The sequence below is a fragment of the Toxorhynchites rutilus genome, chromosome 3, assembly GCF_029784135.1.
Source record: "Toxorhynchites rutilus septentrionalis strain SRP chromosome 3, ASM2978413v1, whole genome shotgun sequence".
Lineage (NCBI taxonomy): Eukaryota > Metazoa > Arthropoda > Insecta > Diptera > Culicidae > Toxorhynchites > Toxorhynchites rutilus.
In genome coordinates, this window is record NC_073746.1 from 310,330,228 (window position 1) to 310,342,973 (window position 12,746).

The window sequence follows — 12,746 nt, forward strand, 5'->3', positions numbered from 1 at the left end:
CAGACTTTGTATGACTTCAATCATAAACGTTTCTTTGACTTTTGGATGAATACTGGCGACACTCATATTTCCGAACCACATGTTTGTCACTTCTTTTGGAAGCGTCTGATTGAATGGCAAGCATTACCGAAGCAAGAACGAACTGATGTCAGATTTACAAAATCCAAGATGAGTTATCAATATCTTATTAACCCTACTGAGAATTCAGTCGCTTAACAAATTATGATGTTGCAATAATTCACCTCCCCAAGTTTGACTGTTGATTTCGAACACCTGATACACATTAGGGTTTCACCGGTTCGTCGCCATTTGCGTATGCTACCATCAGAACCAAATAACATTATTGTAATCTCATCTTAGCAAATTTACTTCATTCAGTCATCAATTGTCACAATTAATAAGATCTTGTGACCACTTCAGCCGTTTATTAAATGTTAATCCGATAGATAAAGTCATAAAGCCTTATTTAAACTATTGAGTTTTTCTTCTAAAAATTGGTTCGAGCTTTCCGGGCAACTCAATACAGCAAATCGCCGAATGGTTCGAATAGCGAACGAAAGTAATTTGATTGGAAACTAGAAACTGTAATATTCATTCCACAAATGTTACTGAAAATGCATCAAGCATCAATCTTTAGAGCGATACCCACGTTTATCCCATGACCGTGAAATTCTCGTATGTTGAAATCGAAAGTGGAGCACAGAAAAAACATCCGGAAATGTGTTGACCAATGAATGGAACGTTGTAATATGTGTGACTGCATTCCAACAGTCCATTTTCAACATACCCAATACCGATCAACAAATTTGAACAACATCGTTCTATTCTTTGGGGCAACTCCATTCAACCGTTTCAACTGCTCCAATTCTTTCGAGCCATAAAATGTCCACTTCCTTCATCAATCAGAATAAATCATTAAAAAGCTGTAAAGTAAAGTTTGCCCCATTGAACAAAGTCTGCCCGCGAGCGCTGGGCTGCCTTCGTGTTGCTTTCGAAAGTTCAGTTGGTTTACGGCAATTTGTCATCGTATTTTTTGTTTGTTTGTCAAATCTTTTTCCACCTTCTCGTTTCATCATCATTCTTTTTTTTCCAAATTCCTCTTTTCGCGTTGCTTAGATTTTATGGCAAACAAACTTTGAAAAGGGTTGACATTCTCGTGACCACTTCTGTCTGTCTTTTGGTGAAATGTTGTCGAATGTACATTAAGAGACAAAAATGAATCTCGTGACCGTTGCATAACCTCAGTTGAACTGCATTCAGTCTCAGCTGATGTGTTTTGAATTTTCCACGACGAGCAATTTCCAACCCCGTTTTCCCCCGGAAAAGGACCCCAAAGTGTTAAATAGTTAGCGTCCAGGTGGAGCCGTCTCCGTAGCGTCGACACAGCCCGACAGGAAGCATAAAAGTTCTCACAGAAGCAATCATAACAACTTCTTTGGAAGTGATGAAGTTGAAAAGCGATAAAATGATTATCGTTACGAGGATAATAAAGTGAAGATTTTGCTTTACAGCCAGGAGTCAAGTTCGCTGCGCTTTGTAAACATTCCACGTAAACTTTTCCACCCGGGGGAACACTTATTAATACATCTTCCTTTCATCTCCCAGGGAGTAAACATACTAAATATAAACATGTTTAAATTGGATCATTTGGTAAGCTAGACTCGCTATTCGATTACAATGATTGACAATGTTACACATCGTACAAAACTTGTTTTTCGGTCATACCCCGAGTTCCCAATCATGCAAAACAGCCTATTTAATCGCGCCTAATCTGTACCCGACTTCAGATCACACCTCCTCGCTCGGGTGGATGCCCAACTTCGGGCATCCCGAATCGATTACTTTCTGTCACGTATTTTTCCGCTATCATAAATACCAATCACGTCAACAACCAATCCAATTCCGATTGGCGCTCGACGGGAGACGCGCAACATAAAATCGTCGACGCGTAGAAGTATTCCATTACCGGGAATGTGACTATGCGTACGTACGATTTCGATCTATCAAGTGTCGATGGAGATGCGCCTCATCCCTCCTGTCAGAAAATTTCCCGACAAGACTTCCGGTTTTTGTTATCCGCCGCCCCCACTGTTCACACCACACAAGGTTCGCTATGTAGCAGGATCAATTTTTAACTTTGGAATTGGTTAGGCTTTCCAGCCATGGACAAGCTTTTTTTTCTTTCCTTACCCTCTATCTCCCTCTATCCAAACCACCCCCATTTCAACCATTGGGTTTAGTGGGCGGACAGCAACGGATGAGAAAGAGGAAAAAACGCCGACATGATTGCGCTCGGTTTGCTGCCATCGTTGCGTGTCGTGTTGGGATTATGGAAGCAGCGATGGGAGGAAAAAAATGCTTCCCAGAAAACGTCAGTTCGAGGTGAAAATTGAGAGATAGATGTAAAAATGTAAATGGGAATTATTCAAATATACACACGCCGTCCCGGGGTGGCGGCCCAAGCGAACTGACCGAGCGATAGGGAAAAAACTTTCAGTCAGTAATCGTCATCGTTTCACAGGACGATGATAACGGAAATTGAGAAATACAGCTGCGATGGATGTTTGACCTCTGTTAATTCGATTGGCTTTCAGAAAGCATTGGGCCCTAATGCTGTTAGTTTCGTATCGTTTTGGATATATTTTACTTAACAGAAAATTGAGTCGAGTGGCTTTGCTGGTTCCATCGGGTGCCTTAGGTTTATAATAGTAGTCGTTGAAGCATTGCGAAACAGTTTGTGACCAATTTGGGAACCTATTGGTTCCAGGGGAACACCATTGAACCAAACCGATTTCTAGTGGAACATCCGGAATGTGAACCAATGCAATAAATTCCTATTTATTGGTGAAAGGGCACTACAAGCCAAGTAATATGAAAAAATGTCGTGCTAACGATACTGTATGGTAAGATTACAGCAACTTTATTTACCGCTTGACATTTTGCTTGCTTTTTTGAAATATTTAAATATACACTTCAAAGTTTGTGTTCTGTAGTCCATTTGCATTATACTTCAGTTCTACAAAATTGTCCTATCTGTAATAATGACCATCATTTAGAGAACCCCAAAAATCGTCAACTACTCATTTTTCAGTTTCTGAATGATACATCTCTCCTTGATTTGAAAGAACTAAAGTCTAACACAGTCATTTTAAAATGTTCTACATACTTCTTATCTTGTAAGTTAATAATTTTAGAATTAACGTGAATTTGAAGTTCTCGTTGTCAGTCGTTTCTAGCTTGCTGTATCAACCAGGGCTCTGCATAGTCATAGTCAACTGAGGATAGTCAGCTGACTATCTGACTGACTATATCCGTATTCAGTTAGTAATGACTTTTGGCTTATTCACGCAGTTTCTCCGCCAAAACGACTAAACAGTCAGTCGGGCGTTTAGTCGCTATCTCCCTCTACCGACTCGACTATATCATTTCATTCTTCCCAGTCAAATTGTCCTCATTGCATTTTGAAGTGACTTCCCCCAAAACGAATTCGTTCCTCTCTTTCTCTCTCCCATATACGTCTGCATCGATGTTTGAGTTCAACGTGGTTTGACATACGCTACAAGTGAGCTAGATTCTTTTGTATCGTACACGAAAATTACGCAGTGTATGTGCACGCTATTTTATCCGATATTATGTGTAAGAAAATGTCTTCATAATATCGGAGAAAAGTTCTTCACACAAAAACGGAACTGTGGTAACTCTATTTGTTTATTTCAGCTTTGAAATTTTGGTTGTAATTCAAACCATATCCATGAAACTAGTTGTAGAAAAGGTATGTAACCGGAAAACCTTCGATTTGTGAAGTGGTTGTTCAAAAGATCTAGGTTAATCCATTGTATAGCAGGGCCAAAATAATAGAAATTCAATGTCACAATCAATCGAATTTTCGAGCGCAAATGAACTAATGTCTTCTAGAAACAATATGTATTCAAACCGCTTCGTTCGCTGAGACTAAAGCCCTACTTTTTTGATGATATTTTCGGCCAATAGTTAGAGTTTCATGGAAATAATATGTTTTAAAAGTTCACGTACGCTATCATACTGAAATGTCTTCACATAATGTCTTCAAAATGTCTTCACAAAATAAAATGTCTTCAAAATGAAGACATGTCTTCGAACCTGGCATCTCTGGTTCGCCACAAAGTAGAAGAGAGACGAAATCGCTAGAAAAGTTTACCTGACTAATTTTCAACAACGATGATAATTTGAAATTTTTATTAATTTGTTTGTAGTTTGTCATGTAGCAAATATTAGTTAACTGTTTTTATTTTGATTTAATTAATTAATTTATAATCAAGGAAACTTCTAATGGCAAAACGTTTATTATTTGCTCAAAAAAAAACATGCCTATTATTGACCAACTTACCCCGTGTGTGGGGTTGGTTGGTCAATTTATTCTGAAATATAAAGACGTTAAATAAAAGAAAATGTCAAATAATTGATTCTCTGGTTATTTTTCATTGAAAGAGTAAAAGGTAAGCTTCATTGTGGTACATAACATTCTAACGCAAAACTTCGTATTACAAAGTTATAGTCAAATTTATTCAAAAATGACCAACTAGCCCCGCCCTACCCTACTATTTTTTCAACGCATGACCAGTGCGGTAAAAATTCAGACTCAATAGAAAGAAATCGACGAAAATGTCAAAAAATATCATTCGTTATCAAAAAACTAGAAGTGATTATATCTGTGATATACCCGCAAGGTAGACGCAGGACTACCGTTGGTTCAGTCATCATTTCATTGAAGTTGCATCTGATACAATTCTCAATGAATGAATGGATATTTTGAAAGTTTGCTGAACGTTCTTCTTGTAAGTGTTTTGAGTGGAAGAGTATAAGTGTTGAATTATGAATGATACAGAGAAATATATAAAATTGAACTTTTTTTGAACTGAATGGTGGTCCTGGAAAGGATCCTCAGAATACCCGGATACCCAGCGCAAATTATACTCACCATCCCCCCCCCACCACCTCCTAACTAAAATTGACTATTGAAACATTCGTTAACATTCAATATTGGCACTATTGCTTGCATCAAACAAGGCGGTTTCTTTGACATTGTGAAATATTCTCTACACCAACCCGTGAGGTAACATTCTGTATTGTCCGCATAATCTATCGTCAAGGGCACAATTTGGAGTACTAATAATATAGCCGCTTTGTTCAAGGTTATTCCCGATACGTCGTTTTTTGCGAGATGTTTCACTTAGACCGGTAGCAAAATAAAAACGGGATTGGTCAAGAATGGCACGTTTTGGTTGTCAGCGCTAACTTGCTCTAACCGCTACAGAAGTTCAGGTCTGTTCTTATTTTATAAGGGCCTTTAGCTCGAAGGTCAGAAGGTCGGAAGGTTCCGGAGAGTGGATTCTCGAGCCTGTATTCAAAGCAATTTTCTAGCTGTTGGAACAATTTTTCGGATCAATTGGAAACAAGCTCTTGGACATTTTATCTTTCGAATAACATGATCAGCAGCTCAAAGTAGTAATCGATTCCTCCAATAATACTCCCCTGTCTGGCAATTGGAACCATCGGTCGATTGCAGCATTTCTGAAAATTCGATAATAGAGCTGCTGGTTAATGGTTAGAACATACCTGTTGGAGATTGCCAACTGATTCGGATCAGGAATTTCCAAAATAATAATAACGCAGCAAACCGACGACTGGGGTTTATAATTGGGCGATATATTATTATTTTCCTGTAAATTACAGAGTATTAGTTTACAATACCTTAATTATAGAAGAGCCTTCACGAAACTAAATACATTTTAAAAAGACTTACGTTTAGTCCTTCCCTGTGTGCTACCTAATCCTGTCTATCAATCATATTAAGAGCTTCTTGTAGATCAATTGTTCAATGTACCAGCGTTTCTTGTAGCTATTTAGGTAAAGTTAGGTTAACATTAGTGGTAAGTCTTAGGTTTACATTTATTGTAGAAATTGTAATAAATATTAATTTACCATACTTGAATTCATATAACGTAGGCTCCAAACTAATTTTCATAGTATTTGATACAATTCAGTAATTTTAATTTAAATCTCAACCTCAACTGGCGATGTGCACTTGCTCTTGCTTGTGCCTTTTTCTATGAACTATTCTGTTTTTTTCTCAAGGATTACTATTCAGTGTTTTTTTCGCGGTGTTGTTTGTTGTACATGGAAACCGTGTTGAAACCATAGGAACCATGCTGGTCGGAGCTGGGTTGCTGTGTGCTGGCTAAAAGTGGACTACGCGTGGCGTGGCGGCGCGTTGGCGCCAATTCGCCAACAATACCTCAACATCGCTTATGCAAATGAAGCAAACCTTGAATTGAAATGATTCCTGGGAAACAATTCCTCAAGTATTGGAAAAAAGTCCTTACATAAAGAGGGCTAAATAGGATAAGTCTCCTAGTCTTACACCACCTCACATCGAAAGATGTATAAGTTTTGCCGAAGCTTACAAGAACCGACATTGTGACATGGTACACATATATAGCAAGACAATGCCGCTATTCATACCAGCAAGGAAACTAAGCGATGGATTCAGAACCAATAACTTGACTTATTGGACTGGCCGGCTCGCTCTCCAGACTTGAATCCTATTTAAAATCTTTAGGGGAGCTTAGTAAGTAGAATCTTTACTAAGGAAATGCAGTGCGAAAACATCGACATATCGACAAATCCGTTCTGCTGAATTTGGTAGATAGTATACCAACACGAATTTTCCAGGTTATTAACCGAAATGCAAGGAGGTCTCCGTAGCCACAATGGTTGCGCGTTCGCTTAGTAAGCGATCGATCGTGAGTTCAAAACTCAGGGCCCTCATTGATCATATTTGTGTTGTTACAGAATAGCTGCGTCCACGCAACAATCATCAGCGATGGAGATCGATTCACGGTCGAAATAAGATCGATTCATCCATACAACTGCTCGGCTCTGCAAGACACATCGAGCTGCTGTTCTATAAATAACCCAACAATGATCAATCAACTGTCTCCGCTGTCCGGTGGTCTAACCGGATAATGGAAGATCAGAAGGAATACTCTTACGCCTAAATTGCTACTGTGTAATGTGCTAATTATAGATATGATAAACATGTGACATGTACACGATTAAAATTCGGCTCTGTTACAACTACAATGCTAATGAGCCTTGAATAAACAAATGGGACCGAAAAAAAACCTAAATGCAAGGTAACCAACTATTGACATGTAAATCAGCCAATTGTTTTGAATTTTTCATTGAAAATACTTATGAATTTTGAAATGGTCTTATAAAAACTGGATAGCAGAAATTATCATCTTTAAGCCCAACAAATAAACAAACCACTCTATTGTACGAAATTGACTTTAAATATACTTTATTCTATGCGTTCAACAATGTATCAAAATATCTGGTTGAAATTCAAAATGTTTGTGTTACAACGCAATATATTCATGGTGGTCTTATCGAAGTTGGACAGAGTGTATTAACGTTCAAAACCTTGCATTCCAAGTGTAACGCTCTCGTTTTTTACCTTTTAACTTACACAACGGTACAGCAATAAAAAAACGCAGTCCTACGTCAAAAAACATTAGTCGTTCGTCTGAGATTGGTTAACATCGTCAATTGAGATCCAAATAGGATTTATTTATTGCTATACCTTCTCATTTGAATGAGATTAATGTATGAGTCGAAAGAGAACAAATCATTCTGTTTTATGACCTCGGTTTTCCGCAATGAAGCACTTTATTTTATTCTTTGTCAAGGTACTAACGCTCTTTCAGCAAAACAGCGCGAGGGCACGAGAGAAACGCATATTCTATTCCTCCCCCATACTGATGTGTGTCACGTCCAACAATCATTGTCTCCGAAAATCTAGGGTATGCCACCCTTTTGTACAATAAAATTTCGTTGCTGAAAAATACATTATATGGTCTCAATGCAATTCTTCTGGTCTGGCTATTTGCCACGACACCTGGTATGGATTCCAGAAGACTGTTACTGATTGAAATATAATATTATCTTGTATTACTTTAGATCAACATAAGAATACCCACTTACCCTACATGGTTCGCCAAGCGAAACAAAAGCGTTACTTTTCAGTCCGCAGATTGCTTGCCAGGCAAGGAACATTTCCACAAACCACGACATCTTTTTTGAATTTTTCAAATTCTACCTTATACGATCCATAACGACGTAATCGGATTTCGTCAACAAAATTCCGTGGAGCTTCTTTGAGCGTTTATTTGTCTCCAGATATGGCCCAGCATTTCAGTTCGGTGCAACTCCTGCCTTGAATCTTCTCAAACCAGTTTTCGTTTTGCTTTTTAAACATAGGACTACCGAACTTCTGCCATTATCGCCGCGTTTCTCGGTGTTCCGTTCCGTTTGATAAAAGTCGCCATTTTCGCAGCACATCTGCTCCGTAGAGGCCATGTTGACTAATGAACTCAACCCGACAAAAAAACGATCAATAGTTCACTAAAGGGTGTCCCACATCAAATTACATCACGGAAAAAAGCTGAAGAAAATTGCCCATAGGGAATTTTCTCTTGAAAAATTAGGTAGAAGTACTTTAGAGTGTATTGTTCACACTGTATTTTTACCGCTGTCAGTTTTTCGAAAATGGAAAAAAATGGCGTCAAATGGAAAACAATGTCGTGAATTGATTCTGCGCAAGCACCTTGAAAATCCTCAACACTCTCATCGGGACATCGAAAAACAACTCGGACTCGTGCATTCAACGCTGAGTCGTGTGATTAAACGTTACTACGAAATTCTGAGCATCGAAGGAATGAGAAATGTGGTCAGAATGGACGTTCAATTAAGGCCGTTTTATATTATCCAGCACGTAGCGTAAACGGCACGTACCGACACGGGCAGATAAATACATGATGTATTTATATTATTAGGCATATCAACTTCTCTGTGCGTACCGGCAGCGCAGACGGAGCGGAGAAATTTGTTTTCGGAGCGGGAGAGTAAATTGTTGACGAAATTGAGCCAAGCGTAAAGGGCGAACACGAAATTATTGCGACACCGAAAATGTCATGCCAATTTTCTTATAATGTTTAGAATCAAACCAAAATTTTAGGGTAGTTTTATACATATATTTACTTCAAAAATCAAAAGAAAAGTTTATCGATGGAGCCTTAAGTGAAAATTGAACGCATTTTCGCTTGATGCCCTCCATCAAAGTGTTTACAGTGTCACCCGGTACCAGTTTCTCAGTATTTTTTTCCATTTTCTTAACATGTCCTTCTCGTCTTTGACTGTCTTCTTGCTCTTCCGAAATTCCCGCTTCATTATTGCCCAGTACTGCTCCACCGGGCGCAGCTCCGGACAGTTTGGCGGGTTCACGTCCTTTGGAACAAAATGGACAGAATTGGCCTCATACCACTCCAGGACACTTTTAGAATAGTGGCATGATGCCAAATCTGGCCAAAATAGCGGAGCTTCGTCGTGCTGCTGCAAGAACGGCAAAAGGCGCTTCTCGAGGCACTCAGATTTGTAGATCTCGCCATTTACTGTGCCCTTTGTCACGAAAGGCTCACTCCTCAGCCCGCAAGAGCAGATGGCCTGCCAAACGAGATATTTGGAGGCGAACTTCGACATTTTCTTCTTCTTAAATTTGTCGTCCTCATCGAACTTGCTCTTGCCGGTGAAAAACTCCAACCCCGGAATTTGCTTAAAATCGGCTTTTATATACGTTTCGTCGTCCATCACACAGCAGCCATATTCTGTCAGCATCTTCTCGTAGAGCTTCCGTGCCCGGGTTTTAGCCGTCGATTGTTGCCGCTCCTCGCGGTTTGGGAAGTTTTGTACCTTGTATGTATGTAGTCCAGCTCTCTTCTTTGCATTCTGGACGTAGCTCTGCGACATGCCGATCTTTTTAGCCAAATCACGGCTTGAGACGTTGGGATTTGCTTTAATCATCCGCTTCACCTTTCCCTCCGTCTTTTTGTTCTCCGGTCCCGGTTTTCTTCCAGCTCCTTTGCCGTAGTCCAACGTCAACCGCTCCTGGAACCGCTTCAACACTCTGGAGAGGGTTGAATGGTGAATGTTCAACATTTTTCCCAACTGCCGGTGCGACAGGTCAGGAAATTACAGGTGTTTGGAAAGAATTTGTTCTCTCGACTTGCGTTGGTTCTCCTCCATTTTCGTTGAATCGAAAAACACGACTTCGAGTTTGACAGCATGTAGACAATACACATAAATGAGAAAGTGTGCAAAATTTGGTTGATTTTTATCCAATGGTAAAAAAGTTATGCCCTGTTGAATGTGTCGCAATAATTTCGTGTTCGCCCTTTAGCTACTGGTGATCGAACCGATGTCGTACCGAAGAGCGACGAACGCATCCATACCACGAATTTCGACGTTTGATTTGTATGTATGGTGCTACTCGCCCATGTAGTTCGTGCCGATTGCTATATATACGCATACACATTTGAAACACACGCAATAATATTTGTCTTGCATGAAACGTTACCTTTAGTGTCACAAGCAGGGCCCGAAATCTTCGAAGGTGAAACATGAAGACCGACTCTACTCCCAGTACCTTCGCTTCGACTAGAACTGCCTCGGCAGTCGCCGCCAACAAAAAATGACTTGACTAGAAAATGAACTGACTAGCGCTGACTAGCGAGGATGACTGGTGAACAAGTCCAGTCAGTGGTTATTTTAACTGACTCGACTAATGAATACAAATCTGTCTCTTCATTCAACTGACTTCAATCCACATTTCCATTTCCCCCTGATACTAATTTTGTACCCGCGAACGCACGTCCATATAAAGAGGAACGTAAACTTGATTCCTGATGCAAAAAAGCAGTTACCCCCTCAATGGACGGTTTTTTTTCTACCCATCGTGAACTCAAACTAACGAACTTAGACAGTTATTAAGTATGCTATAAATGCTATAGCTATAGCGCACACACACACTGCACGCTATTTTATGCGTGTGGGTAGTTTTCGCGTACGCTACAAAAAAATCTAGCTCACCTGTAGCGGTTGTCAAACCACGGTGAACTCAAACATCGATGCATGCAAACGAGCATGGGGGAGAGAGAGAGGAACGGATTCGTTTTGGGGGAAGTCACTTCAAAATACAATGAGGACAATTTGACTGGGAAGAATGAAATGATATAGTCGAGTCGGTAGAGGGAGATAGCGACTATACGCCCGACTGACTGTTCAGTCGTTTTGGCGGAGAAACTGCGTGAAGAGCCCAAAGTCATTTACCGACTGACTATGGATATAGTCAGTCGGTTAGTCAGCCGACTATCCTCAGTTGACTATGACTATGCCGAGCCCTTTTTTTCCCTGTTGGGTACATTTTGCACTACGACCAGTTATTTGATCTATTGTGGCGGGCCCCTATTTGTTGTAAGCCTTATCAGGGTGTCGTATCGCTATTAGTTGGAGTGATTTCCACTTGCTGACTGTAGGCATGATCCCAATAAGGTATTATAGCACGCATGAACTTTATTGGCTTATTGGGGGAAGCTATCCAAACATCTGAGGGTTGCATTACACCTTCATCAAAGAAATTGCGCCTTCTATGAAAAAGTGCTTCGCAATTCTGTTCCGAGCTTTCACTTTCTAGGTTGCAGAAACGACAGGTATCATCTTCCAATTTACCTAGTTTCTTTAGGTGGTATTTACTTGGGCAATGTCCTATCACTAGGCCACTAAAAAAGTGCATAGGTCTTTTTTTATTAGACTGAGAAGTCTTTCAGTTACTTTTTTACTTGGTGATATTAATGATTTAGCCTGTCGAGCTACTGTACTATGTGTCCAGATGCCATCAATCTTTGATTTTTCCCAGTTCTCTAATTCCATTTTAAGGGTACATTCAGGGGCCCCACAAAATGGTTCTGGTCCTAGGAATGGTTCCGATGATCCACATCTAGCTAACAAATCTGCTTTTTCATTACCTTCAACTCCACAGTGGCCTGGAACCCAGAAAAGGTTCACTGCACTTTTTTTTTTAGCTAACTCATGAAGACGTTGATACACTCCCAAACTAATTTAGAAGTACAGGTAACTGACTTCAATGCTTTCAATGCAGCTTGGCTGTCAGAAAAAATGCATATGTTTGCATGTCTATAATTGCGCCTTAGGCAAATTATTGCACATTCAATAATTGCCTGTACTTCTGCCTGGAATACAGTTGGCCACTTGCCCATTGAAATTGATATGTTCACTCCAGGACCGGTTATTCCAGCCCCGGCTCTTTCGTTTAATCTGGAACCATCAGTGTAGAAAATTATAGATCCTGGGTGAATATCAGGTACCCCTGACTCCCATTCAGTGCGGCTTGCCTCAGTCACATTGAATAGTCGTTCAAAGTTGTATTGCCTGCTCATCCAGTCCTCCTGAGTTAGTATCGGATTAAGTTTGAATTTCTTTAAAATACTTAAATGACCCCTAAGGTCTCCATCAAAGAACTGTTTTGTTCTTTCCAACCTTAGTGCGTTTTATTCCGCCTCTAATTGGACGAATAGATATAAGGGAAGTAGATTCAGCATTGCATCTAGTGTTTTAGATGGCGTACTACGAATTGCTCTTGTGATTGAAATTGTAGCTAACCTTTGTAATTTTCCTAGCTTTTCCTGAGCATGCTTGGATTTTGTTTTTGGCCACCAAACTAATGGCGCATATGTTATTCTAGGTCTCACTATAGCAGTGTAGATCCAGTTGATCATTTGAGGTCTAAGTCCCCATTTATTACCGAATGTTCTTTTACTAATTCATAATGCATTTGTAGCCTTATGTATTAT